This window comes from Eumetopias jubatus, unplaced genomic scaffold (assembly GCF_037043125.1).
Source record: "Eumetopias jubatus isolate StellerSeaLion01/CBP00866 unplaced genomic scaffold, mEumJub1_p1.0 scaffold_6, whole genome shotgun sequence".
NCBI lineage: Eukaryota > Metazoa > Chordata > Mammalia > Carnivora > Otariidae > Eumetopias > Eumetopias jubatus.
In genome coordinates this window covers 117818603-117845091 of record NW_028274812.1, presented here as the reverse complement: position 1 = coordinate 117845091, position 26489 = coordinate 117818603, and the positions used below count along the sequence as shown (strand labels likewise).

The window sequence follows — 26489 nt, the reverse complement described above, 5'->3', positions numbered from 1 at the left end:
AATGAAAAGAATCCTCTACAGCTCCTCACACCATTGCTTTCTGACAAGCTCTTTTGAGCCTCCAACCCTATTCCAAACGTACTATCCCTGGGCACTGCACTTCTACTCTGCAGTCATCCTTGTCGCCTGGAAGAAAATGCTATGTCCTCTGTAGCCCCTACAGATTCCACCACTGCCTTCCAGTGACCTACCTTCCAGTCCTCTCCCATCTCTCCCTTGAGGTTTCTGCAAGTATATGGGCCCTTGGAAATTCTACCTTTTTCATCCTTAATCCCTTTTCTTCATGTCATGATAGAGTCTCTTGATGCTCCTCTACAAAATCTGTGATCTGCTGACTCAGTGGGGACCATGGAGTTAAGAAGGAAATCCATGAATCCATATACAGTCACCAATATATAGTCCGTGGATGGAGAAAATAGTATCTTTATATTTATAAGCACTATTTTTTAAGTGTATGTACGTTCTGCTTTGCACAATTCAGAATAATTTAAAATAATATATGAAACCCACAGGGAGTTTTGGGGTGGTGTGTAAATATAAGGGATATTAAAAGTATGATGTGGAAGGTTCTATGAAATTTTGTTTTTAAAATAAAGAGCCCTCATTGTATTCCCACCTCATACCACATACAAAAATTAACTCCAAATGGACCAACGATCTAGATGTAAGAGGTAAAACTAAAAACAGCGATAAATCTGAGGTGCCTGGCTGGCTCAGTTAGTAGAGCATATGACTCTTGATCTTGGGGTCACGAGTATGAGCCTCACTCTGGGGGTAGAGTTTTACTTACAAAAATAATTTAAAAAATAAAAGATAAATAAACAGCGATAAATCCTCATGATCTTGACTTTGGTAAGATATGCCGAATTCTTAGACATGACACCAAAAGCCTGAACAACAACAAAAATTGACAAATTCGACTTCATCAAAATTAAAATCTTCTGTGCATCATAGGACACGATCAATAATGTGAAAAAATGACTTACCAAATGGGAGGAAATATTTGCGAATCATCTATCTGATAAGGGTCTGCTGTCCAAAATATGAATACATAAAAATACAAAAAATCTTACAACAACAAAAAGACAAGCAGCATTTCTCCAAACATCTACAAATAGCCAAGGAGCACAAGAAAAGATGCTCAGTCACCAGGAAAGTGCAAGGTAAAACTGGCATGAGATAACCACTTTACACCCACAAGAATGGCTATAATTTTAAAATAACAAGACCTGGCAAGGGTGTAGAAAAATTGGAACCCTCAAACATTGGGTAAGAATGTCAAATAGTTCAGACGCTGTGGAAAGTTTGCAGTTCCTCAAAAGTTAAATAAAAAACTACCATAAGGGGCGCCTGGATGGTTCAGTCAGTTAAGCATCCAGCTCTTGATTTTTTTTTTTTTAAGGAAAGACAATTTTTATTTTATTATTTTATTTTTTTATTTGACAGAGAGAGAGAGACAGTGAGAGCAAGAACACAAGCAGGGGGAATGGGAGAGGGAGAAGCAGGCTTCCTGCCGAGCAGGGAGCCCGATGCAGGGCTCGATCCCAGGACCCCGGGATCATGACCTGAGCCGAAGGCAGATGCTTAATGACTGAGCCACCCAGGTGCTCTCAACTCTTGATTTTGGCTCAGGTCATGATCTCCTGGGAGTGAGATTGAGCCCTATTATCAGGCTCTGCGCTCAGTGGGGAGTCTGCTTGAGGTTCTCTCTCCCTCTCACTCTGCAACCCCACCCCTGCTCTCTCTCTCTCTCAAAAAAATTACCAGCTGATTTAGCAATCTCACTCCTAGGTATATACCCTAAAGAACTGAAAACAGGTGCTCAAATACTTATATACATAAATGTTCACAGAAGTATTATTCACTGTAGCCAAAGCATAGGAACAACTTAAATGTTCATCAATGAATGAATGGCTAACATGGCATACACATGTGCAGGAAGAGTCCTCACACAAAAAGAATGAAGCACTGATACATGCTACACAGTGGATCAACTTTGAAAACATGAAGCTAAGTGAAAGCCAGACTCCAAAAGTCACATATTGTAAGATCCTACTGATGTGAAAGAGATAGAAAGCAAACTGCTGGTTGCCAGGGACTGGGAGAAGGGAAGATTGGAGAGTAACTGCTTAATGAGAGTACAGGATTTTGTTTGGGAGTGATCCAAGTGTTTTGAAACTGTATAAAGGTTGCTAAATGCCACTGAATTAGTGGTACTAAATGCCACTGACTTATTCACTTCTAAATGGTTAATGTCATGTTATGTTAAATTCACCTCAATAAAATAAAACTGGTATTAAGATCACAGTAAATTTTAAAAGCTAAATTTAGGAGTCAGTGCTACTACTTTCTACAACGGAGTCTACACTCCAAGGGAGTGGCCTTCCAAAAAGTTATCCTTAGTTTTATAAAATATTAAATTATAGAGCTGAAATAAAAGGGGATCATTGCCACACTCCTTCTCCCATCTCGTGATGATTGTGGCAAATCTTACATTAAAAAATAATCCTTATTAAAAAAATAAAAAAATCCTTATTGAGTACACTTGTGACTGGACACGGAGTGTTAATGTGTAAGTGATGAATCACTAAATTATACTGAAACCAGTATTACACTATATGTTAACTAACTAGAATTCAGATAAAAACTAACCAAAAAATTCCTTATCAAAATAAAAATAAACCCAAACACAATCATGTTTGTTAATTTAAGTTAAAAAGTTTTTTTAAAAAGTTGTCCAAAGACTCTAATAATGACATTTAAGTCATAACAATCCAATCTGTAAGGAAAACTCAAGAAGAAAGAGTAGAAAAATGGGTTAATCTTTCACTGATTTGTTATATAAACAACATGTAGTCTTTCTTCCTAGAGTTCTCCCACTTCTTGGCAAAGTGTTATGCAGCCATTCTAAACCTAAGCATTTGCTTGAAAGGCTGACTAGGGCCATCCAATTAGGTTATAGACCAAATGAAAGACCTTTACAGGGACAATTCCTAACATAAAGTATAATTTAATTTCTAACTTTGAATCAATGTGAAATATTAATCAGTAATCTAGGAAGTGTTATTACTTAGCACATTCAAAGTATGACTATGTGAGGTAATACTACATATAATACTGACACTGGGAAAAACAAGCCTCATTACTTTGTAGTCACACTTCAAAGCAAACACAATTACCAGTAAACAGTTCTCCTGGCTAAGTTTCCTTGACAACTCACTGCAAATTTACTGCAAAAAACCCCAAAACATTCTTTACTTTAGCCAGAGGCTTTACTCCTTCCTACCTTATAAAACACTAAATGGTGTTTCTGGTCAATAAATTCTGATTCTGAAGCTTGATTTTTAAATATAAAATTATCTGAAAAGAAATTAAATGGCAAAGCTCCTAAATCTGAAAATGACATACTAAGGAAAAAAAAAAACCCACAAGATTTGTTATTTATTCAACAAACATTCATTAAGCATCATTATAAACCAGGAATGACAGTTGCAGAGGTTTTAAGGCAGATCAGAGCGGGGGACTGGACGACCAGGTATTAGACTTTTCATGAAACTCTTATCACTAAGATAGGTGATATTGGTGCAGAGATGGGTAAATGTACCCATAGAACACACCACACCCAACTCCTGGATTTATGATACAGGTGGTCCTACAGAGCAGGGAGAAGTCAACAGGTAGGGCTGGGACAAGTTGTTATCCACATGGACCCAGAGGAAAATCATTATATTGATTAGGGACACATGTATGCAAGGAAAGACTAAAGAAATCCGTAGTAATAATAAACCTAATGGGGGCAGATTTACACAAAGGATTTAATTAAGCTTCGAACAGTAATGTTTTATTTTTTTGAAGATCTTATTTATTTATTTGACAGAGACACAGTGAGAGAGGGAACACAAGCAGGGGGAGTGGGAGAGGGGGAAGCAGGCTTCCCGCCGAGCAGGGAGCCCGATGCTGGGCTCGATCCCAGGACCCTGGGATCATGACCTGAGCCGAAGGCAGATGCTTAACGACTGAGCCACACAGGCGCCCCAGTAATGTTTTATTTCTTAAGCATTATTAAAGCAATTTTAAAAACGTTAATACAAATTTTCAAAAGAATATAAAAGAGGGGCACATGGGTGGCTCAGTCTTAAGCCTCTGACTCTTGGTTTTGCCTCAAGTCATGACCTCAGGATGAAGCCCCACGTCAGGCTCCATGCTCAGCAGAGAGTCTGCTTCTCCCTCTCCCTCTGCTGCTCCCTCCCCCACTCGTGTTCTCTCTCGCTCGCTCTGCTCTCTCAAATAAATAAAATTAAAAAAAAAAAAGAAAAAATATAAAAGAAAGCCCCTGCCCTAAAGGAAATGAGTATCTAGCGGAGAGGGGGAGAAAAAAAAAAAAGAAAGAAAAAGAGTAATAATACAAGGTGAGGAATGCTTGGGTTGAGGTAGGCATGGGATACCACAAAGACTGAAAAGAGACACCTGAGGCGCCTGGGTGGCTCGGTCGTTAAGCGTCTGCCTTTGGCTCAGGTCATGATCCCAGGGTCCTGGGATCGAGCCCCGCATCGGGCTCCCTGCTCGGCGGGAAGCCTGCTTCTCCCTCTCCCACTCCCGCTGCTTGTGTTCCCACTCTCGCTGTCTCTCTCTCAAATAAATAAATAAAATCTTTAAAAAAAAAAAAAAAGAGAGAGACACCTAACCCAGGCTGGGGGCTGGGGGTTGGGGGCGGGGGGGGGGGGTTAGGGTAGGGGAGGAGGCAGTAGAGGGATGGTAAGAGAAGGTTTCTTAAAGGAAGTGACTTGAGTTAAATCCAAGCTCAAGAAGGACATTTATTCAACAAAAATCAGAAACCTACTATGTGCCCTCGTGCTTAGGACACAAAAGCAAGGTAGATACAGCCTCAGCTCTTGAGAAATTTAAAGTCCAGTAGATAAGACAGACAAGAAGTCAGGTAACTGTTTATACTTCAGTAACTGTGGCAGAGACCATAATGTTCACCAGATATTTTACGTTCTTGTTTATGGTATTCCAAGCCCCCCTGCTATTAGGTGGGGCCATCTGACTAGTTCTGGCTAAGGAAATGTGAGCAGAAGGGACACACAACACTTCTGGGCTGAGGCAGGGAGAAGCCCATCCAGCCTCTCTTTTCCTCTGTCACAGTGCCCAGGTGACAGAGGAAAAGTTGGTGCAGCTATAAGCTGGGGCCTCTGAATAGAAGAGTTCCTGTGAAGAGCACAGCCTCTGAAGAGTGGCTTGTAACAAGCAATACAACTGTGTTGTGTTAAAACAATGAGATTTCAGGGTTAATCTGTCATTGCATCATAACCTACTCTATCCTGATTAACAGTGTGAGAGGTCAGTGAAATGTCTAAGGATCTCTTCTGTTGACCACCTCATGCCCAAGCCTTAAGCATAAAGCTTGACCCATATTAGTGGGCAATAAAAGTTTAATGAACAAATGAAATAATAGTCCAGGGAAGCCTGGGTGGCTCAGTCGGTTAAGTGTCTGCCTTTGGCTCAGGTCATGATCCCAGGGTTCTGAGATTGAGTCCCACACATCGGGCTCCTTGTTCAGCAGGGAGCCTCTTTCTCCCTCTACCTGCAGCTTCCCCTGCTTGTACTCACTCTTGCTCTCTGACAAATAAATAAATAAAATCTTTTTTTTTTTTTTTTTTTGAGAGAGTAAGAATGAGAGAGAGAGAGAGAGAGTGTACATGAGAAGGGGGGAGGGTCAGAGGGAGAAGCAGGCTCCTCGCTGAGCAGGGAGCCCGATGCGGGACTTGATCCCGGGACTCCAGGATCATGACCTGAGCCGAAGGCAGTCGCCCAACCAACTGAGCCACCCAGGCGCCCTAAATAAAATCTTAAAAAGAAAGAAAGAATGGTCCAATGACAGAATGAACAAACGAGTGCTTTATTTTTTTGAAGATTTTTATTTATTTATTGATGAGACAGAGAGAGAATGGATAGAGAGCATGAAAGGGAGGAGGGTCAGAGGGAGAAGCAGACTCCCCGCTGAGCAGGGAGCCCCATGCGGGACTCGATCCTGGGACTCCAGGATCATGACCTGAGCCAAAGGCAGTCGCTTAACCAACTGAGTCACCCAGGCGCCCCACAAACAAGTGCTTTAAAAAAGGAGTGCAGAAAGCATACAGAAGGGGTTACTTAGGGAGGCTGAACAAAAAGGCAAGGGTCTAATTATCAAGAGTTTGGACTGAAACCTGAAGGCAATGGGTAAGTCAAGGAAGTTGTTTAAGCAAAGAAATAACCCAATTTGTTTCTGTTTTTAATTTTAAGAGTTTATTTAAACAAAAATTAATTCCTTCTGGACAACACCAAACTAGAAGTGGCTAGGAGCATTCCTCTCAATTTGGGTTTTAGAAAGGTCACTCTGGAAATAAGTCAATCAGAGAAAGACATGTATCATATGACCTCACTGATATGAGGAATTCTTAATCTCAGGAAACAAACAGTGTTGCTGGAGTGGTGGGGGGTGGGAGGGATGGGGTGGCTGGGTGATAGACATTGGGTAGGGTATGTGCTATGGTGAGCGCTGTGAATTGTGCAAGACTGTTGAATCACAGATCTGTACTTCTGAAACAAATAGTGCAACATATGTTAAGAAAAAAGAAAAAGAAGAAGATAGCAGGAGGGGAAGAATGAAGTGGAGTAAGTCGGAGGGGGAGACGAACCCTGAGAGACGATGGACTCTGAAAAACAAACTGAGGGTTCTAGAGGGGAGGAGGGTGGGGCGATGGGTTAGCCTGGTGATGGGTATTAAAGAGGGCACATTCTGCGTAAAGCACTGGGTGTTATGCACAAACAATGAATCATGGAACACTACAACAAAAACTAATGATGTAATGTATGGTGATTAACATAACAATAAAAAATTAAAAAAAGAAAAGAAAGGTCACTCTGACTTGAGCTGGACGTGGGCAAGCTTGGTAGCAGAACAGGTTTCTGCATTTAATTCGGGTTGAGAAAGGATCAGGACAGAAGTGGGAGTGGGAAGGAAGTTACAGGTTCTCAGATAAACAGAAAGAAGCATCCACAGGACCAAGTGATTGATTCTGGGCTTGGTCAACAGTGGAGCTGCCTCCACCACTGAAAATGTGAAAGGTCAGTGGAGGAGGGAATCTCAGGGAGGATATCCTCTGAACATATGAATTGAGAGTATAATGAGATGTCTAATGAATATTTTTAGTGGACGTTAGAATAAAATATTCTAATGAATATTTTAGTGAATTTTGTCCACTAAAAAAAGAGATTTGGGGAAAAAATGGTCTTAGATTCTTCAAGCCAGGATGAGACTAACACAAGAAAGAACATACATATTTGCAAAGTTCTCGCTAGAGGAGCCATCCCTGTTCTCCCTACCTATTGTCCACTCCCCTTGGTGTCAGAAAAGTTTCTATTCCCATTACCAAAAGCATAGTGGGTAAATTTATTCCACATCTCCCAGGTTAAAGTTCTGGAAATATTTTCCTTAAAAAATTAATTATCTATAGTGATAATCTACATCATGGGAAATCCTGATTAACGAGCTATAGATCTTAGACATATTACTAATTCCCAAAAAACTACATTCAGTAATACACCCAACATGATCTCATTTCCAACAATGCAATGCTCCTGACATTCGACGGTCCCTCAGCATTGCCATTACCACCAGAGAGCTCCGCTGGTATCCCAGATGGCATGAGGGCTGCACCCTGTCAAATCTGTGATATGCCCTGCAAACTGCTTTTACAGACAAACCTCTTCTAGTCATTTCTGTGTCCCTTCTTAAAAATAAGACCGGGGCGCCTGGGTGGCTCAGCTGGTTAAGTGTCTGCGCTCAGCTCAGGTCATGATCCCAGGGTCCTGGGATCGAGCCCCACCTGGGGCTCCGTGCTTAGCGGGGACCCTGATTCTCCCTTTCCCCCTGCTCGTATACTCTCTCTCTTGCTCGCTCTCTCTCAAATAAAATCTTTAAAAAATAAAATTTAAAAAATAAGACCAAAATAATAGTGAATAATTATCTGCACTTGCTTGGATTCCAGATAAATAGAAGTGTTACTATTTTTTACAGAGTATATTTTATATACATATATACACCAGTGTGGAGCCCAAAGCAGGGCTTGAACTCACAACCCTGAGATCAAGACCTGAGCTAAGATGAAGAGTTGGATGCTTAACCGACTGAGCCACCCAGGTGCCCCATACAGAGTATTTTGGAGAACAGCTGCCCCAAGTTCTTATGCACAAGGACCCTATAAAAATATTTAAAAGATAAGTAAAGCTCAGCAAGAAGTCAAATAACTTGTTCAGGTTAAATCAATAAATTATCACAGGGCCAAGCATTAGTAGTATCAGTTCCTACAGTTTTGAAGCCATTTTACCCTTTGACTATTTTTTTCCTACACAGGAGCTCAAAATACTGCTGAAGTAAGGAACAAGTAGACATAAACAAGCAGTTTACAAAATGCCTTATAAACATCCCTTCTCTTTATCTAATCAATCAGGCTGTTTATTTAATGAAAGGAAATTCCCTGTCTAGTACAAAGAAACACCATACAGTGCTGTGAACAGATATTCTGACAGTTTTACTTTGGAAACAACAAGGTGTTTTAAGAACAATATGAAAAGGTGGTCAGAGACACAAACTCTCCTGCACAGCATTCTTAAGTATGAGTCCCAGGGTACAGAGTGTAACTTCAGCCTTCTAAGTGAGTGGCCTGCCCAGTCTTCCTCAACTGATGTCCAAATGTTAAGAAAACCACACAAAGCTTTTATATTGCCTGGTAGTCAATGACTTTATTTCTAAAAGGAAGACTAAAGAAACCAATAAACTTGGCTAAATTTGCAGGTTATATGAAAAAAGACTGAAAGTTGTTGGATTACACTGTTTCAACATAACTTACTGGAATGTCCCAGGCTATTTCTGTAAACCTTAACCCACTCCCACAACCCCTGTATGTACTGAAAGAAAACAGACAAATCTTGGGGAGAAATAAATACCAACAACAGCAGGTAGTATTTATTCAGTGTATTTTGTGCCAGGTGCTGGCATTTTACACATTCTATTTTTAATATACTCTTCCTATTTTCAAACAACTACACAAGCCAGGTATTTTTCAATACCTGCCATTACAGCAAAGAGGAAACCAAGCCTTAGATGATTTGGTGATGTGGCAAAGGGCACAGAAAAGGTCGGTCCTGAGCCAGGATTCAAAACCCAGTCTACATGTCTGACTCTGACTACTAGGCCACTGAGAGCCTGTTACACCCATGAGGTAGCCAGCCCTAAATGAAAAACCCTCTGAAAACCTAACTGCGACTGGATAAAGGGAAAAGATGAAGAGGTATTCTAATCTAATCTTGAATTCAAATCAAGGATTTGGACCAGTTGTATGAGCAGAGACTATTTGCTTGTTTATTATATCTTTCTCAGCAAGAGCTGTCTTCTACATAGAGGGGGCCTGTGAACTCCCCCATGTTATGCAACTTCTGTATACTTTGTTCTGAAAATGTTTATTAATAAATATAAAAAATGGCTACTAATTCACGATACGAAGCTCCGTTAATTTTCACATGTTTAGACACTACCCTAATTCAAGTTAATTCCTCACTGAAGCATTTATTCCATAAACAACCGCTGTCCAGTCATCACTTGCTTATAAAGGAAGTGAGGCACGGGGGAAGAGGGGTGAGTGGGAGGCAGAGATGTATAAAAATATACAAAGCCTACCCCTGAACAGCCCACTCTCTCATGCAAGGAGTGGCAAACTATGGCCCATGGGCCAAATCCAGCCTACCGCCAGTTTTTGAATGGCCCATGACCTAAAAAAAAAAAAAGTTTGAAAAAGCCAAAAGAATATCTGGGAACATGTGGATTTATATGAAATTCAAATTACAGTGTCCATAAATAAAGTCTGTTGGAGCACAGCCACGCTCGTTCATTCACCTACAGTCCATGGCTGCTTTCAAGCTACAAGGGCAAAGCTGAAGAGTCCTGATAAAGATCATGTGCCTGCAAAACCAAACATATTTTCTATCTGGTCCTTTACAGAAAAAGTTCGCCAACCCCTGATCTACCGAAGGGCCCGAGTAGCTACGACATCATGTTGGTAAGGACTATGAGAGAGAAGACTCTGAGGGGGTCCCATAACACTTCTCAGGAAGGAACATGTGAACTGGACCGAGAGGATTTTCCCGAGCCCAGGAAGGAGAGGTGCTCCAGACAGCGGTGCTGCAACTGCCAAGGCACAGAGGTGGAAACAGTGTGTTATACGCAGAGAATACTGAGAAATCCGAGCAGTTTGGTAATGGTGTAGGGGGCATGATGGGAAAGAAAAAGAGGGGGACGGAGGAGGCTAATAAATTAGACTGGGACCAGTATAAAAAACCCCGATAGCAAACATTACCAAAGAATTACAGCAACTGAAGGCAACTGAGAGTCCTCTTGGTGTCTGAAGAGGAAAACAGCAATTTTGTTTGTTCCAGAAGCCTACTGAATCTGGAAGGTGAGTGAGTGATGGGCTGCAGTCGGGACAGAGAGGGAAAGAGGAGAAGGGGTATAACCAGCATCCCTGGAGATGGGAAGCAACAAGTGGCTAAGTCATATTTAGGGGACAGCGATGGAAAGGGCTGGTCATTAATCAGAAAGGAGGGTGCTGTGAAAGAATGTAGTGGCTAAGGCTTTTTACTGGGTCAACAGGCGGACAGAGATACCTATTTTTCAAGAGACAGAAACACAGGAGCGGAGCAGATGGGAAAAGAAAAAAAGAAAATTCTCTAGGAGAAGTTAGGCTTCCTGCGCTCTATGTGATGGGAACTTCACAACCTCAACTTAAACGTCCACTTGAAAGCATTCACCCCAGAAACAATGACTGCCTCTGTACAGCACAAATGGTGCCACTAAGGAGGAGAAGGCATTTTCTTTAAAGGCATTTCTTCAAAACCTCGTGTACAGCTTGAATATTTTAGAACAAGCATGTAAGATTTTTATAATTTGCCAAGAAGAATGCCAAGCATTATTCCCTAGGAAATTTCTGAAAGCCAAGTAAGAGTGAATGAAATATTTAGAACGTTCAAATTTCTCGAGGTCATTAAAACAAACGAAGCCACAGCAACAACATTCCTCACATCCATAAACTGCGTTATTTTCCCACACATGATCTTAGAACTGTAGGAATACACTGTAAAATCACTGTTCATCAATACACGGGTTTTGCTGAGCCATACACAAACGAAATCTTCCAAAATACAGGTTCATAAAAAAAGACAGTCACTGCAGACTCAAAGGCAGGTATCGTGTCCCCAGAGTAGCCTGAACATATAAATCACATTTCAATCTAACTTGAGATGCCAAAGTTTAAAACCACAGTTGTATGCTGTCTACTTTATAGAGGGCAGTCAGAGACTTGGCTTACAAGTCGGCCTCACACCAATCAGCCATGCGACGGCAAAAAAAAAAAAAGTCCAGACTTCAACTTCGTCAGTTTTAAAATGAGGTTGTTCAAATAATCTCTTGAAATCCCCACCAGCATTAACATTCTATTGTTCTAAATTTACACAGGTGTATGTGCCTGGAAGAGTGGTTCCTAATTTTCTTCTTCTTTTATAACCTATTTTTTTCAATAGTACACTGCACTTGTTAAAAAGGTACAAAAGGACATTCTGTGAAAAGTAAGCCTTCTCTCCTAAGTCTGTCCCCAGAGGCACTTCTTATGAAGGCTTCTTGAGATAGATTAGCATATATGAGTATAAATAGATACAAATTTATTATTTTTTTCCTCTTTGTTACCTCAAATAGTAAGCCATCACACACACTGTCCTACCTTAGTTTTTCACTTAAATCACAGAAATCATCTCATCACTACATACCAAAGAGCCTCCTCTTTTTTCTTTTAATGACCATGTGGTAGTTTTACATTTTTTTTTTGAAGATTTTATTTATTTATTTGACAGAAAGAGACACAGCGAGAGAGGGAACACAAGAAGGGGGAGTGGGAGAGGGAGAAGCAGGCTTCCCGCTGAACAGGGAGCCCGATGCGGGGCTTGATCCCAGGACCCCAGGATCATGACCCGAGCCAAAGGCAGACGCTTAACGACTGAGCCACCCAGGCGCCCCACATGTGGTAGTTTTAAAAGCTCCTTTATTTTAGAAAATTCCGAACATACACAAAAATAGAGGAAAAATATAATGAATCTCCAAGTATTCATTACCCAGCTTTAGTAATTAACATTTTGCCTATCATTTTATTTACCTATACCCCACTCCTAGAGTATTTTAAAGCAAATCCCAGGTATCAATATATTTCATCACTAAATACTTCAGTTGCATTATCATTAAGAGATAAGGACTTTTAAAAAATATGATCATGGGGCACCTGGGTGGCTCAGTCAGTTAAGGGTCCAACTCTGGATTTCGGCTCGTCATGATCTCACGGTCAGGAGAGTGAGCCCTGCTTCAGGCTGCCCCCTTCCCCAGCTCATTAAGAAGTCCCCTTGAGATTCACACCCTCTCCTGCTCCTCCCCCGACTCACACATGCACGCACTCTCTCTTCTCTCTCTAAAATAAATAAATCTTTAAAAATATATATAACCACAATGTCATTATTATACCTAGCAAATGAACAATTCCTTGTAATCATCTACTAAACAGGCCATATTCAAATTTCTCCAATTGTTTAAAAAATGTTATTTTACAAATGGTTTATTTAAATGAAGATCCCAACCAAACCCACACACTGCATTTAGTTGATATGACTTGTAAGCCTTGGTCTAAAACAGTTCCCCCTCCTGACCCATTGTTTTCAAGCCATTTATTTGTTGAAGAAAATAGATCATTTATTTATCTTTTTTTTTAATGTTTTTTTTTTATTTATTTATTCATGAGAGTCAGAGAGAGAGAGAGAGAGAGGCAGAGGGAGAAGCAGGCTTCCCGCAGAGCAGGGAGCCTGATGCGGGACTCGATCCCAGGACCCTGGGATCATGACCTGAGCCGAAGGCAAACGCTTAACCATCTGAGCCACCCAGGCGCCCCAGGTCATTTATTTATTTGCAGTATTTCCCACATTCCTGCATTTACTAATGCTTTCCCTCAGTGGTAATATTCAACTTGGTCCTCTCTCTCCCATAGTTCCTGTACCCAGGTGGGTAGATCTTGAAGCCTAATGAGGTTTGGATTTGTTTTTGGCAAGAAAACTTCATTGCCGGGGCTACTACTTGCTACAGCATCACACTGTCAGATAGTAAGATCTGACATCACTTTTAGTGATGAGACAAAACTGGTGTCAGGTACTATCATATGATCTGTCCATGACAGAGCTAACCATCAGCCTTTCTTTTACTGGTTTTAGCATCTATTAATGACACCCATCTATATCCGTAATTGCATTAGGGAATGAGAATGACAATTTTCTAATTCCACTGTCCCTTTTATATATATTAGCTGAAATTTCCACGATGAAGAAACTTCCCCACTGGCTGATTACCCTAATATAGGAAAGGCAAGATAAATGCTTTTTTCCCTAATTTACTAATTTTTAGAAAAATAAGATAGTGTGCAGGCAATCTCCTAATATTTTGTTGTAACTGTTGGATCACTAACTAGTAAATTTTAATACTTCCTCTGTTCAATTGACTGCAGTCATTAGTCTTTTGATGCTACCACCTTTAACTAGCAAGAGCTACTTCAGGTTGGCTCCTGTCTCTTTTTTCATCCAGCACATAATTACAAAAATTTTCAAACATACAGTTAGGTTGAAAGAATTGTACAGTAACCACCCACATGCCTACCACATATATTCTACCAGTAATGCTTTACAAATCTTGTTTATCTCATATCTTTTTGACATAAATCTTTAATAGCTGTCTTGCTTTTTTTAAAAGTCACTGTAACATCTCAGACTCATTGTAAGCATTGCCTGCCCCAGATCTGAATTCAGCTGTTTCTCTAAGGAGCCCTGGTTCTTAGTGGGAAATGATATTTAGAGACCTCGATTTAGGTACTGGTGCTGTTGTGTTGTCATTGCTTCTGAGGCTTTTCAATGGCAGATAGGAAATATGTATTATTAGAACAAAAACAATAGAGAATAATTGAAGAGAAAAATGAATTATGGTTTATACTGATATTTCCATTTAAGATTTAAAGTTACTGAGCTTTTGGGGCGCCTGGGTGGCTCAGTCAGTTAAGCATCTGCCTTCGGCTCAGGGCATGATCCCCGGGTCCTGTGATAGAGCCTGCTTCTCCCTCTCCCTCTGCCCCTCCCCCTGCTTGTGCTCTCTTGCTCTCTTGTGCATGCACTCTCTCTCAAATAAATAAAATCTTAAAAAAGAAATAATAAAAAAATAAAGTTACTGAGCTTTTGGGGCACCTGGCTGGCTCAGTCGATGCAGCATGCAACTCTTGATCTCAGGGCTGTGAGTTCAAGCCCCATGTTGGGTGCAGAGATTATTTAAAAATAAAATCTTAAAAAAACAGTTCTGAGCTTTTAACTTCTTGATTTTATGCTTATATATTTTTATGCTGAAAATAACATTAATATAATTATCTGAGTTGTCCTGTAATATAATTTATAGCACTATTAACCATAAAACCACTAACTACAGTTCAAGGTTTCTTTGTAGTTCTTAGCCTAAGGATAGATCCCACTAGAGATGTTCAATCAAAACACTGCTTTAAAGTCACATGAAAGATTTATTTTCTGTACGATTATGCCACTAGCTTGCTACATAAATTCATTTGTTTGTTTTTCATTTTTAGAAAATGCATTTTGTTGTAACTGAATTATAATTCACATTCACTGGAATTTATAGATTGTCAGGGTACAGTTCAATGAGTCTGACTAATGCAAGCACCTGATCCCACGCACACTCCTGTAAGGATACATGTTTCCATCTCCCCAGAAAGTTCCCTGTGACTCTTTCCTGTCAATGCCCCCAACCCAGAGGCAATTGCTATTGTGATTTATACCATCATAGATTAGTTTTGCCTCTTCTGGGTCTCATATAAATGAAATCATACATATCCCCACTGGGGATTATATTATATGGTTATACCACAACTTATTTAATCAGACCTCTTGATGGACGTTTTGGGTATTTCCAATTTCTACTATTAAAACAATGCTATCATAAACAGCCCTATATATGAATCACTTCCCAAATATAAATATATTGGCAGAATTCATATATTCATTCAACTAATATTCACTGAATATCTACTCAGTGCCAATCACTGTTCTAGGCACCGTGGATACAGCAATAAGCAAAACAAAGGCCCTGTTCTTTTGGAATGTACAATCTAATGGAAGAAGACAGACAATACACAAAAACAAAGTCAGGTGGTCAGAAGTACTAACAAGAAAAATAAGACCAAATAAGGAAGCAGAAATTAACAGAGTACTCTTTTAGACAGGGAGGTCAGGGAAGGTCTCCTAAGAGGGGATGTTTGAGCACAGATCTGACTGAAGTGAGGAAAACAAGCCTTTGGTTCTCTAGGGAAAGGTACCCTCAGAGACAAGGATCCTGCCCTGAGGCCACGAGGTCAGAGTAAGAAGGCCAGAGTGGCTACAGCAGAATAATAAGCAAAGGAAAGAGGGCGCCTGGGTGGCTCAGTTGGTTAAGCAACTGCCTTCGGCTCAGGTCATGATCCTGGAGTCCCGGGATCGAGTCCCGCATCGGGCTCCCTGCTCAGCAGGGAGTCTGCTTCTCCCTCTGACCCTCTTCCCTCTCGTGCTCTCTCTCATTCTCTCTCTCAAATAAATAAATAAAATCTTTAAAAAAAAATAAGCAAAGGAAAGAGCAGAAGGAGGGGGACAGGTCACTTCACAGAACTAGCTAAGGAGGTAAACCTTGGGATCTAAACCCAAGTGAAGAATGCCCCTGAGGGGTTCTAAGCAAACATGTGGAACACAGTCACCGAAGGACAGCATGGAGAATAGACTGCAAGGTCGAACAACGGTGGGATAAGACCGTTAGGAGGATCTATGATAGTCCAAGGAGAGAAGTGAAAATGGTTTTAGACTAAAGCGGTAACAGGGGGGAGAGTGAGAAGTGGTAACACTCTTGATTCTTCTTCTAAAGGTAGAGCCAAGAGAATTCTTGATATGGGCTATGAGAAAAAGAAGGAAGTCAAGGATGACTTCAGTTCCTAGACCTGAGCAAATGGACAAAATGGGAAAACACCAGGAGGAGCAGGTTTGGCAGGTAATACCAGGAGTTCAGCTTTTGCACACGTTAAGTCTGAGCTGCCTATCTAACACACAGATGGAGCTGCTGAGAAGGCAGTTGGGAGAGATGAGTCTGCTGTTCAGCAAAGAGGTCAGAGCTGGAGATTAACATCTAGCAGTGTGCAGAATTTGGGCTGGACGAGATCACTTAGAAAGTCTGGAGCACTCCTGGCCTAAGCCCTGGGGCTCTTCAATATTTTGCAGGATCCAAAAAAGGAATCCAAGAAGGAACAAACAGTAAGTACAAAAGAAAACCAAACAATGGGGCATGCAAGAAGCCAAGCGAAGTGTTTGAAAGAGGAGGGAATGATCAACCGGATTAAATGCCACTAAGAGGTCAAGTAAGAGGCAGACTAATAAGAACTGACCACTGGATCTGACAACATAGAGTTCATTTGTATGATGATAAAGCTATTTTTTTATAGAACCTAGGAACTGCTATGTCAAAGATAAGACACATCTGTAATTTTAATAAATGCTGACACTTTGCCTTCCATAGAGGTTATACCAGTTTATATGCCTGCCAGTAGCATATGAGATTGACTGTTCCCTCACGCTCTTGCCAACACGTGGTATTATCCAACTTTTTAACACTGGCTGATCTGACAGGTGAAACATGGCATCTCCTTTTAGTTTCCAATTTGCATTTCTCTTATTATAAGAGAAGTGACACATCTTTCATGCATTTGAGAGTCACTTTTATTTCCTTTTCATATCCTCTGCCAATTTTTCTATTGGGTTACTGGTCTTTTTCTCAATGATTGGAGAAGCTCTTCATGTATTATTAAGTAAATTAGTCTGGTGATTGTTGATTTAACTTTATGGTGATTTTGCCATGTAGAAACTTTCTATTTTTATGTAATTAACTGTATAATTCTTTTTTTGGCAGTTGGATGACTGCTTTTCCCCTCAGCTTTAATGAGGTAATGTTTACTTACTATTTACTGACGGAAAAAACTGTATAAATTTACAGGGTATGACATAATGATTTGATACTCATATATATTGTAAATGATTACCGCAATAAAGTTAGTTAAATACATCCATCACTTAATATAGTTACCATTTTGTGTATGTGGTGAGAATATTCAATTTCAAGTATGCAACACAGTATTACTAACTATAGTCACCATGTTATACATCAGATTTCCAGAACTTCATTTTATAGCTTAAAGTTTGGGTGCCTAGCTGGCTCAGTCAATAGGGTGACTCTCGGTCTCTGGGTCGTGAGTTCGAGCCCCAAGTTGGGGATAAAGACTACTTAAAAAAAAAAAAAAAAGAAAGAAACTAAAGTTTATACTTTAGATCAACATCTCCCCATTTCCCCCACCCCCCAGACTCTGGTAACCACCATTCCACTCTATTTCTGAGTTCGACTCTTTTACATTCCACATATAAGTGAGATCATACAGTATTTGTCTTCCCCTGTCAGACTTATTTCACTTAGCATAATGCCCTCAAGTTTACCCACAGTTGTTACAAATGGCAGGATTTCCTTCTTTTTATAGCTGAATAATATCTGTGTGAGTGCACGTGCACCACATTTTCTTTATCCATTCATCCATCAACACACATTTAAGTTGTTTCCATGTCTTGACTACTGTGAATAATGCCATGATGAAGATGGGGGTGACAGTTATCTCTCTGAGACACTCATTTCATTTCCTTCAGATGCACCCAGAAATAGGACTGTTGGATCATAGTGTAGTTCAATTTTTGGAGGAACTTCCACACTGTTCTCCATAATGGCTGAGTGTTCTCTTTGGTGAGTGTTTAATAGTATGTCATTGTGGGGTTTTCTGCATTCCTTTGATTACTAATGAGGTTGAATGCTTTAAAAAATGTTTTCAGGCCATCTGGGTTTCTACCTCTATCACAGGCTTGATCAATCAAGTTTAGGGTCCATTTTTCTGTGTTCTTTTCTGATTGGTAGGAATTCTTTATAGATTTTTGTTAGATATTCAAATATTTCTCCCATTCTTTTTTTTTAAAGATTTTATTTATTTATTCATGAGACACAGAGAGACAGAGAGACAGAAAGAGAGAAAAGCAGGCTCCCTGCCAAGCAGGGAGCCCGATGTGGGACTCGATCCCAGGACCCTGGGATCATGACCTGAGCTGAAGGCAGACTTTAACCGACTGAGCCACCCAGGTGACCTCTCCCATTTTTGAGGACTCCTCTTTTCATTCATTCTTTTACATCTTTTGATGAACACAAGTTATTATTCTGATGAAGACTTTTTCCCCCCTTATGGTTAATGTTTTCTGTTTCTTGTGTAAGAAATCCTCCCCTTCCTTGAGATCATAAAGTTCTATGTCAGGGGTTGGCAAACTTTTTCTATGAACGGCCAGGTAGTAAATATTTAAGCTCCGTGGGCTGTATGTATACTGTGTCGCAACTATCCAGCTCTACCATTGTAGCACAGCAGTCAGAGACAATACATAAATGAATGTGGCTGTGATTCAAGAAAGTTTTATTTACAGGGGAGCCTGGGTGGCTCAGTCAGTTAAGCATCTGACTCTTGATTTTGGCTCAGGTCATGATCTCAGAGTCGTGGGATCAAGCCCCGCGTTGGGCTCAGGCGCTGGGCATGGAGCCTGCTTAAGATCCTCTGCCTCCCAGGTGAAATCAGAGAGGAAGACAAACCATAAGAGACTCTTAACTGGAGGAAACAAACTGAGGGTTGCTGGAGAGGGGGTGGGTGGGGGGATGGGGTAACTGGGTGATGGGCATTAAGGAGGGCACTTGATGGAATGAGCACTGGGTATCATATAAGACTGATGAATCACTAAACTCTAGCTCTGAAACTAATACACTATATGGTAATTAACTGAATTTGGATTAAAAAAAAGATTTTCTCCCTCCCTCTGCCCATCCCCTCCTTCCCCCTCACTCTCTCTAAAAGAGAAAAAAAAACAAAAAACAAAAGAAAACTTTATTTACAGGGCGCCTGGGTGGCTCAGATGGTTGGGCGTCTGCCTTCGGCTCAGGTCATGATCCCAGGATCCTGGGATCGAGTCCCGCATCGGGCTCCCTGCTAGGCGGGGAGCCTGCTTCTCCTTCTTCCTCTGCCTCTGTCTCTCTGTCTCTCTCTCTGACTCTCATGAATAAATAAAATAAAAAAAAAAGAAAGAAAACTTTATTTACAAAATGAGTCATCATTTGCCAATCCCTGTCCTGCATTATCTTTTGATGCTCTTATTTTGGGGGGGGGGGTTGATGCTCTTTTAAATGGTATTCTTAAAATTTCAATTTCTGTTAATTGCTACTATACACAAACACATTGATTTCTACATATTGACCTTATTATCCTGTGCCCACACTAAAACCACTTAATAGTTCTAGTAACTTTTTGATAGATTCCTTAGGATTTTCTACATAGATGATCAAGTCATCTGCAAATAAAGAGTTTTACTTCCTAATTTATATATCATTCATCATTCATTAATTTCTGCCTTACTGTATTGGATAGGACTTCCAGAACAATGATTAACAGAAGTGGTAAGAATAGACATCCTTGTCCATTTCACCAACTTAGGGCGAATGTATTTATTTTTTCAATACTAAAGTATAGGGCCATCTGGGTGGCTCAGTCAGTTGCGCGTCTGACTCCTGATTTCAGCTCAAGTCATAAGCTCAGGGTTGTGAGACTGAGTCCCAAGTTGGGCTCTGTGCTCAGCAGACTCTGCTTGGAATTCTCTGTCCCTCTGTCCCTCCCCCTGCTCACACTCTCTAAAATAAATAAATAAAATCTTTAAAAAATAAAAAAAAATATGTTATTATATATATTATATATATATATATATATATATATATTAAAGGATAATGGTAGCTGTTTTGAGTAGACCCCCGTTATCATGTTGAAGAAGTTCCTATCCATTCCTAGTTTTCTGAGGCTTTTTATCATAAATGAGGTTTTTTATCATAATGTCAAATGCTTTTTCTAAATCTGATATTATGATATAGTTTTTCTTTTTCAGTCTGTTAATGTAATGGATTACATTGATTTTTTTTTAAGATTTTTTATTTATTTATTTGACAAAGAGAGACACAGCGAAAGAGGGAACACAAGCAGGGGGAGTGGGAGAGGGAGAAGCAGGCCTCCCGCGGAGCAGGGAGCCCGATGCAGGGCTTGATCCCAGGACCCTGGGATCATGACCTGAGCCGAAGGCAGACGCTTAACCATCTGAGCCACCCAGGCGCCCTTACACTGATTGATTTTCAAATGTTAAATCAGCCTTGCGTTTCTGGAATAAACCCAGTTACATAGTTATGGTCTATTACTCTTTTTGTATACTGGTGGATTCAAGTTGCTAATATTTAGTTAAATAAATATAAATGGGACTCAGGAATAAACTTGAAGAGGCTCCTACAGGTCAAAAATCAGTATGATAAACTCATGGATTGAAGCGTACTTGATATACATTAACTCATTACTTTGGGGAATAATGGTACACTGAGGGGAAAACTTGTCTTTCCTATATGAACTTTTTATGGTACGATTATGATATTATGGGGGGGTTTCTAAAAGAGAGTGCTCTCTTTCAGAGGTACTTACTAAACATTAATGGATAAAGTAATATGATGTCTAAGACTTGATCAGATAATAGAGGAGGGGAGAAGTGGTTAGGGATACACATGAAGCAAAACTGGCCAAGAGTTGGTAACAGCTGAAACTAAATGAGAGATCCATGCGGGCTCATTATACTATCCAGTCTACTTTTGTACAGATTTGAAATTTTTTTCTTTTTTTTTAGATTATTTTTGAGAGACAGCACATGAATGCACATATGCCTGAGGGCACACAAGTTGAGTGGGGACAGAGGGAGAGAGGGAGAAGGAGAGAAGCAGACTCCCCACTGGGCGCAGAGCCCCACCTAGGGCTGGATCTCACTACCCTGAGTTTATGATCTGAGCTGAAATGAAGAGCCAAGAGTCAGATGCTTAAATGCCTGAGCCACCCAGGCACCCCAGATTTGAAATTTGCAATAAAATTTTTTTTAATGTCTTGGTTATTTTTAGCCATGTACTTCCATATACATTTGGGGATTAATTTATTCTTAAAAACCTGCTGAGATTTAATTTGGTAAGAACCGTAATGTCTTCTAATTCATTAACAAGGTGTAGTTTTCCACTTAATGTAGGCTGTCTTTCAAATCTCTTCTGACTTGAATTAAATGGCATAATTAGAAGGTCCTGCCCCATCCACAACTGTAACAAAATGACCTCATGTCTTCTTACAGAAATTTATGGTTTTAGTTTTTTAAATGTTCATACTTCCTATCTACAATGGAAATTATTCTCGTATAAACATAAGAAAAGAATCCAATTTTTTTCTAGATAACCTGCCAATTTATTCTGAATTATCTATTCTTTTGTACTGATTCATTTGCCTACTCCCAATCCAAATTCCAAGCATTCTATATTACATATCATAGCTTTGCAACATGGTTTAAGTGGACTAGACATCATCACTCCCACCCTTCATTCTTCTGTTTCAGAATTTTACTGGCTACTCTTGCATGTTTGTTTATCCATCTGACCCTCAGAAATTGCTTGAGTCGTTTAAATAAAACACTTATAATTTCTACAAGGAACAAGTTTAATTTATAGATTAATTTAGCAGGAATTGACATCTTATGATGCTGAACCTTCCTGCCTAGGAATATGGTACATTTTTCAATTTATTCAAGTCCTCTCAGTGACATTTTAAAAGTTTTCTCTGCACAGATCTTGCCTATTTCTTCAGTTTATTATTTTTTGTCACTATTATAATGGACTCCTAACTATTCTACTGCTTATTTCAAAGAAGTGACACCAAATTTTTACAGATTACTATTAAGACAGTATTAAATCCACACATAAGCACAATCAAATGATTAAGAGGACATTATTTTTAGTAAAAAAAGCAATTTTTACCTTATGCCGGTGTATTGTAAACCATGATGATTTACACCATGACTATAGCTGCCCAACTATAGCCACGAGCAGATGTACGGGAAAGCCACACTTTACAGTGGGGTCAGATGAGCAGTAAGCAAGGGCAGGCAGGTCACAAATAACTATTCTTCTGCAATTCTGACCACATTATGTGTGAATCCCAGCTTATCATTCTTACAAAAATGAAAACAAGGGGTGCCTGGGTGGCTCAGTTGGTTAAGCATCTGCCTTCAGCTTGGGTCATGATCTCAGATTCCTGGGATTGAGCCCCACATCGGGCTCCCTGCTTAGCAGGGCGTCTGCTTCTCCCTCTGCCCCTCCCCTACTCGTGTTCACGCCCTCTTGCTCTCTCAAATAAATAAAATCTTTAAAAATAAATATTTTGAGGGGTGCCTGGGTAACTCAGTTGTTAAGCATCTGCCTTTGGTTCAGGTCATGATCTCAGGGTCCTGGAATTGAGCCCCACATCGGGCTCCCTGCTCAGCAAGGAGTCTGCTTCTCCCTCTCCCTCTGCCCCTCCCTGGCCCTACTCATGCTCTCTCTCTCAAATAAATAAATAAAACCTTAGAAAAAAATGAAAACAAAGAAGGGGCTGAACATACATGGTGCCCCAGGAATAAACCAAATATTTTACTATATATGAGAAAATTAAGATAGAAAGATAATTTTTATGTAATTTCAAATACTATATTTCACAAATTTGTTTCTAACGTAATCGAACTGTCGAAATGTTTTATTCTACCACAAATTACACTTCATTACATTTCATTCATTACATTATTTAGGAAGATGGAAGGTATCACTAGAAATCAGAAAAAACTAGGTAGCAAATGCATTAAGACTGAGAAATCTTGGCTGAGAGTTCTTTACCTGAAGACAATCCATTGCTCTAAGACTCAGAATAAATAGGAGGAAGGGTGAAGAACAAGAGTTCATTATAGACCAAAATGTTTTAATTATTTCAACTTTATAGAAAATTAATATAAATGAATCTTATGTAGTCAAACATCTATTATAGGAATCATATGAAACTGGTAACACTGCTTGTCTGTGGGGAAGGAAACTGGGTAACTGGGGGGACAAGTATGGGAAAGGGAATTTTCACTGTATCCCAATTGTGCTTTTGAGTTTTAAACCATGTAAATGTACTGTCTATTCAAAAATAAACTTAATTTTGGGGCACCTGGCTGGCTCAGTCAGAAAAGCATGCAACTCATGATCTCAGGGTCATGAGTTCCAGCCCCACATTGGGTGTAGAGATTACTTAAATAAAAACTTTTTTAAAAATTTAAATTTGGGGTACCTGGGTGGCTCAGTTGGTTGGGTATCTGCCTCTTGGTTTCAGCTCAGGCCATCATCTCGGGATCGTGGGATCAAGCCCAGTATTGGGCTAGGATTCCTTCCCTCTCCCTCTGTTCCTCCCCCTACTCACTCACACACACACACACACTCTCTCAATCAATCAGTAAAATCTTTAAAATTTTTTTCCAATTTTAAGAGCGCATTAAATGCTATAAAATGACCAAATGAAGAAAAATTGTGAATCCTCTACAAACCACATTTAAAGATGTTGCCAATAGGAGAATTTACTCGATAAATGCATCTTTACATTACATTTTAATGGAAAAGTCCATTTCTAGACCAACTTATATTTGCTCTTTATCAGTCACTAAAAAGCCATTAGTCCTATCATATTTTCCTCTTTCTTTTTAGCTAACCCATAAGAGAGCTAGATTTAGTGGACAACTGCCCATTCTTGGGATATCTCTTCTACTGATCTTTTAAAAATTTTTAGGGGTGCCTGGATGGCTCAGTCAGTTAAGCGACTGCCTTCAGCTTGGGTCACGATCTCAGGGTCCTGGGATGCACCCCCATCAGGCTCTCTGCTCAGCGGAGAGTCTGTTTCTCTCTCTCTCTCAAATAAATAAATAAAATCTTTAAAAAAAAAATTTTTAGCTGATCTGTTTCATATATTTTTAAATTTTTTTTTAATTTTTATTTATTCATGAGAGACAGAGAGAGAGAGAGACAGAGAGAGAGGCAGAGGGAGAAGCAGGCTCCCAAGCGGGACTCGATCCCAGGACCCTGGGATCATGACCTGAGCCAAAGGCAGACACTTAACCATCTGAGCCACCCAGGCGCCCTGTTTCATATATTTTTTAAAAGATTTATTTATTTGAGAGAGAGAGAGCGAGCGAGCAAGAGCATGTGCTCGCAAGCAAGGGGAGAGGGAGAGAGAGAATCTCAAACAGACTCTCTGCTGAGTGTGGAACCCAATGCAGGGCTCGAACCCATAACCACAAGATCATGACCTGAGACAAAACCAAGAGTTGGACACTTAACCTACTGAACTACCCAGGCACCCCGGTTTCATATATTTTTAATGCAAGCTCTCATAAATCTTTTTCTTAAAGAAAACCAAAATTATAAATTGTTCTTGACATTCCTTTTTTCCACTGTTAAAAGACCAAAACAAAAATTACTTTGCCCTACCCTGGGAAAAGCATCATTCCTGAACAATTAATTTGGCCACATTTTTGTAGTGCCTCTAAAACTTTTAACTTCAACAATTTGATCCTAAATTTGTCTCTCAATTGTACTTCAAAGCATTTAGAGAATGAAATACCCTCACAACACCCACCCAATGAAGTATGTAGAAAACAAAGCCTTTTTATTCATGAAATTATAATGAATTATACGTTGCCATTTAATAACAGAACACTCTAAAAGAAAAACTTTTGAGAATACTTTTTAAAAATTACTGGAAGCTTAAAACTATCTCTTTTCTTTTTCTTTTTTCTTTTCTTTTATTTATTTGAGAGAGAGCACGAGCAGGGGGAGAGAAAGAGGGAGAGAAAGAGGGAGAAGCAGACTCCCTGCTGAGCAAGGAGCCCAATGTGGGGCTCAATCTCAGGACTCCGAGATCATGACCTGAGCCGAAGGCAGCAGCTTAACTGACTGAGCCACTCAGGCACCCCTTGAAACTAGCTTTTCTGAAAAAAAAAAACTGAGGTGAAATACACACAACATAATTTTTAAAATTTTTTTAGTTTTTAATTTTTTAAAGTTTTTATTTATTTATTTAAGTAATCTCTACACCCAACATGGGGTTTGAACTCATCTATAAGATAGAGTCACATGCTCTTCCAACTGAGCCAACCAGGTGAATTAACCATCTTAAAATTAACCATCTTAAAGTGAACAAGTCAGTGGCATTTAGTACATTCACATGTCATGAAACTACTACCTCTTTCTAATTCCAAAATCTTTATCACCCCAAAATAAAATCTCATACCCATTAAGCAGTTATTCCTTATCCAGGACCTTAGATCTTGCTTTCTGGATCTACAGATTTACCTATTTGCATATTTTATATAAATGGAATCGTATGTGACCAAAAAGTCTGGCTTCTTTCACTTAGTATGTTTCTGAGGTTCATCCACACTGTATCAGCATGGATCACAACTTCACTCTTTTTTATGGGGAATACTAGTCCATTATATGTATATACTACAATTTGTTTATCCATTCATTGATAAACATCTGGCTGTTTTTATCTCTGGCAATCATGAATAGTGCTGAACATTTGTGTACAAATATTTGTTTGAGTACCTGTTTTCAATTCTTTCAGGTATCTAGGAATGGAATTGCTGAGTCAAATATAATTCATACATTTGACTTTTTAAGGACTCACCAAACTGTTTCCACAGTGACTGACCGATTTTACATTTCTACCAGCACTGTAGAGGTTTCCAATTTCTCCACATCCTAACTTGTTATTTTCCATTTTAAAAATTATAGCTATCCTACTGGGTATAAAGTGTAAAAACTACTTTTAAGAATGTCCCAATAATTACCTAAATTCTGAAGGAAATAGAATGCTAAAGAATGGGAAATATAAACTTCTATTTCCTCCTCCTCCCCTCACCTCACAGAAAACTCAAATAAGTAGACTTTTTCTCCCAGAAAGTAAGTAAAAATATACTGAATATCAAGAGAATGAGAAAACAAGTCACAGACTGGGAGAAAACATTTACAAAAGCCATATCTGATAAAGGACTCATCCAAAAGAACTCTTAAAACTCGCAAGAAGAAAATAAGTAACCTGGTTTTAAAATGGGTAAAAAGAGGAGTGCCTGGCTAGCTCAGCCAGTAGAGCATGAGACTCTTGATCTCGGGGTTATAAATTCAAGCCCCATGATGGGTGTAGAGACTACTTAAAAATAAAATCTAAAAAAAAAAGAAAAATGGGTAAAAGACCTAACAGACACCTCACCAAAGAAGATATACAGATGGCAACTAAACATATGAAAAGATGCTCAACCCTCTATGTCAATAG

General features: G+C 39.6%; 1 protein-coding gene across 1 annotated transcript in view; it reads right to left on the bottom strand.

Annotated features, from left to right (window-relative positions):
• The window catches only part of NUDT3 (nudix hydrolase 3), a 119578-nt gene that overhangs the window by 58374 nt on the left and 34715 nt on the right, over positions 1 to 26489 (bottom strand). The window lies entirely within an intron of this gene.